Here is a 3,913-nt window from a genome sequence, read left to right on the forward strand (position 1 = left end):
TAGTTTAGTTCTATTACATAACAAGATGTATCGGGTGCCACATATTGCTGCACATACATACTGCAAGGATGAAAATATGAATATGTGATTTTTCTCTTTCTTCTACTACTACCTGCAGCTGAGATGAGAGAACCATGTATGTAAATTTTAGATGTCTCTGACCATGAGAGTTGCAAGCTTTCATTAAAAAGAGCTTGACTCTTACAGTGGTAAGTTTTTCTTTTTATCTTTCAGTGTGTTCAATAAAAGCAGATACGTTGTTAATAAAGACATTGAACAACTGGACATCACAGTTACGGGACATAAAGGCTTTCACTCACTGGTCAGAAATTGTAATGCCAAAGGGGTTATTAAAGGCTAAAAGGTGATGCTCCACCAGCTGACTTTAACCATCTAACAGTTAAGCCCCCAGTCCAAGCTGGGCATTCAGGATCTCTCCATAATCAAAGGCGAGACATCCTACAGAAACTCTCTGATGAGCCAGTCACTCATTCCACCTATTTTAAAATTAAATTAAATGCCCTTGGATTTGCCTCTCTCTGTTGATTAACTTTATCTAATGTAGATTAGACACTTCATTTTTGGATAGCTAAAATTAGTTGCCATGAATCCTAGCTTAGAAATTATGGAATACGCAGCCAATGATATGCTTAAAAAGAGTGCTTGCCTCAGTCCAATTACTCTTGGCAAGATGTTCCTCATCAGGTATTTAGTCCCATTGCTTTAATATAAAACAGCCTTAGAGAGACAGCAAAACCATAGGTTTAAAAAGCCTGCTGGCAAAAAGTTGTTCTTTGTACTCAGTGGACAGACGTTTCCCAGTTTAGAGTAGCACTGCATTAAATATCAAATATTTGTTTCTGCTCTGAAAAAAAGATAAATACTATTCTCTTCACGTGTTTCAATGAGGTATCTGTTGGCAAAGATAGTAAATGTCTAAGGTATCGTTACTTTAGACTGACAGGAAGCACAGCTCATCAGGGCTCCCTGAGGATATACGATGTCCAGGTTATCCTACCACTGGAGTGACTGAAAATACTGCTCCTTTCTTCTCAATATATTTCTTTGCAAATAGGTTGGTCAAATCTGTATGTGCTTTTAGTCATCTTTCTCCGATTTTGCTGCCTGAGCTTATATAAAACCAAACCAAGTCTGTATGATCAGCTGGAGAACAATAGTTAAGATTGCTTGTGGCTGTCTTAACTATTGTTAAGACAATAACGATAACGTGTTAATTAGGAGCCTGTTCACCTATAGTATTTGTTTCAGTGCTTTGCCAATGCTGCAGTAAATATCACTATTGGAATTAATGCAAAAATAATCAGTTCTTTTTTATCTTGATGGAAAAACTAAGCTTTAACAAACTTAACTGAGTGTCCTTAAAATAACTAACTAGTTAGTAAAATCTGATTCTCTAGGAAGTAATGAAACCATTCTGTTCTAACCACAGAGCAAAGCAATGCAACAATATATAGGGTTTTTTATAAGAAAGGGCAAAGTGAATAGAAAAGCTGTACCGATGCTTAATAGAAAGTTTTTCAGAGTTCCTGATCCTGAAAAAGCTGACAGAGAAACTAACCAAAGAGAGACTATAACTGCATCTAACTGAACTAATAGCCTGAATCTGTTTCATTTTAATTTATGATAAAATTTGGGTATAAAACCACCTTTATGAAAGCACCTTATTTGCACCAATGGATTATTTCCTATCAATAGACAGAGGGGAAAAATCCGTTACTATTTTCCTGAATCTCATTGAACAGCTAGTAAGTATGAGACATTGCTGTTTTATCTGAGAGTGCATCCAAGTATAATGTATGTTTGTGATTTTAATCCACATCCATGGAATACTTGTCCCCAAACCGCTAGGTACTGCAGAGTGCCATGAAGTCCAGTTCAGCATTCCTATGTAGCTATATGGTAAAGGAAAGGACTCATAAACCAGCAGGTGTCAAGTGGCTTTCCAAAATATCTCACCACCTGTGGTTGTCTCATTATGGTGAAAATGACTCTGGAGTAACAACAGATCAGGTTCTGGTTGAAGAACAGTTGGCAAAGGATGATGAACCCAAGCATGACTCAAGTGTTGTGGGTGAGCAGAGATCATGAATCAGTTTTCCTAACCATGGTGAAATCGTTGATAAGTAAAGGTGTCCATCCACAGTCAACTCAGTCTGCATTTAGGTGTATTGCAAGATTTCTCACTGAAAAAATAGTTCTCATAAAGCAGAATTCCTATGTATCACTTTCTGCCATTTCTGGCTGGGAAATTCTGTCTTATTTTGTCTGACAGTGAGTTGATATCAGTTACTGAGGTCTTCAACACTTCTCAGCAGGATCTCAGCAATGAGATGAGCATGAAACCTTCAGAATTCAGGAAATGCCAGCTAAGATGGAATATTGCAACTATTCCAAACACATTGAATCTTCCTTAAGTTTTTACAATGGCTAAACATAAAATATTAAACAAAATACACACTTAGTCTAAGCCTTTAGCATCGAGACACTAGGTTCAAAATATTTAAAAGGATAGCTAAAGCACAGATAAAGGTCAGAGCTAAAAAGTCTTACCTGGCTGAATGAAACCTTCTAAAGAAGGAGAAAGTTGGTCTCTGACAAATCGTTAGAAATGTTAATATTAAGAACAACAAATGTTCTAGCATGCACTTCTTTTCTACAGGAAAAAAATAAAGACCATTCTATTATACATAAGAATTCTATTACATATATGAATGATATAAAATACAATGTAAAAATAAGAGAATTGCTGTACCCGGGGGATGGTGTTTGGTTTAAACAGCCTTTCCCAGGACTATAACTAAATCTGTAGTTTTTCCAAGTCATGGACAATTTCCACGAGATAGAAACAGAGAAATTACCACTGATTTGGGATTTTAGTAGATATACCAAGAATCCTGGCATGCTCTGAAAACTGATATTTCATCATTGGATTGAGTTGTCAAAGCAGTCAATATTTTGATCATTTTCCCAGTCATAATCGCAGTCAAAAAAAATGGAAAATCAGTCTACTTTTCAAAGAAGGAAAACTGCCAGTTTGACCAAAATATAGAGAAATAAAGTCCATTCCCAGTACATGTAAAGTGATGCCACTGATCCAAATGAAACATAGGGTAGGATAACCTCAAGTAATTTCAGACACATGCATCGTACTTAATGTTTTTTACAGCCTACGTGAGAAATAGAAATCTACAAAGAACAATTCCTTTAGTTACTTTAGGTACATTTACCTACTTTATGTACATATCATAGGATAAGATCAATTGCATCCTATAACCATATATTTTTTTTTTCCATTGACTGTAAAAGGAGCACATGGCAGCCACTCTTATAAGATTATCTACTTTACATATATCTGTATTTCAACAAAAAAACCTGGCAAAAGTTCATGTCTTAGCTCCAAAAGGAAACTCACAGAATCACAGAACAGTTTGGGTTGGAAGGGACCTCTAAAGGTCATCTAGTCCAACCCACCTGCTGTGGGCAGGGACATCTTCAACTAGATCAGGTTGCTCAGAGCCCCGTCCAACCTGACCTTGAATGTTTCCAGGGATGGGGCATTCACCACCTCTCTGGGCAGCCTGTGCCAGTGCTTCACCACCCTCAGCATAAAAAATTTCTTCCTTATATCTAGTCTAAATCTAGCCCCTTTAGTTTAATGCCATTCCCCCTTGTCCTGTTGCAACAGGCCCTACTAAAATGTCTGCCCCCATCTTTTTTATAAGCCCCCTTGAAGTACTGATAGGCTGCAATAAGGTGTCCCCGAAGCCTTCTCTTCTCCAGGCTGAACAACACCAACTCTCTCAGCCTTTCTTCATAGGAGACGTGTTCCATCCCCCGATCATTTTTCTGGCCCTCTTCTGTACCTGCTCCAACAGGTCCGTGTCTTTCCTGT

The sequence above is a fragment of the Pygoscelis adeliae genome, unplaced genomic scaffold, assembly GCF_000699105.1.
Source record: "Pygoscelis adeliae isolate BGI_AS28 unplaced genomic scaffold, ASM69910v1 Scaffold174, whole genome shotgun sequence".
Lineage (NCBI taxonomy): Eukaryota > Metazoa > Chordata > Aves > Sphenisciformes > Spheniscidae > Pygoscelis > Pygoscelis adeliae.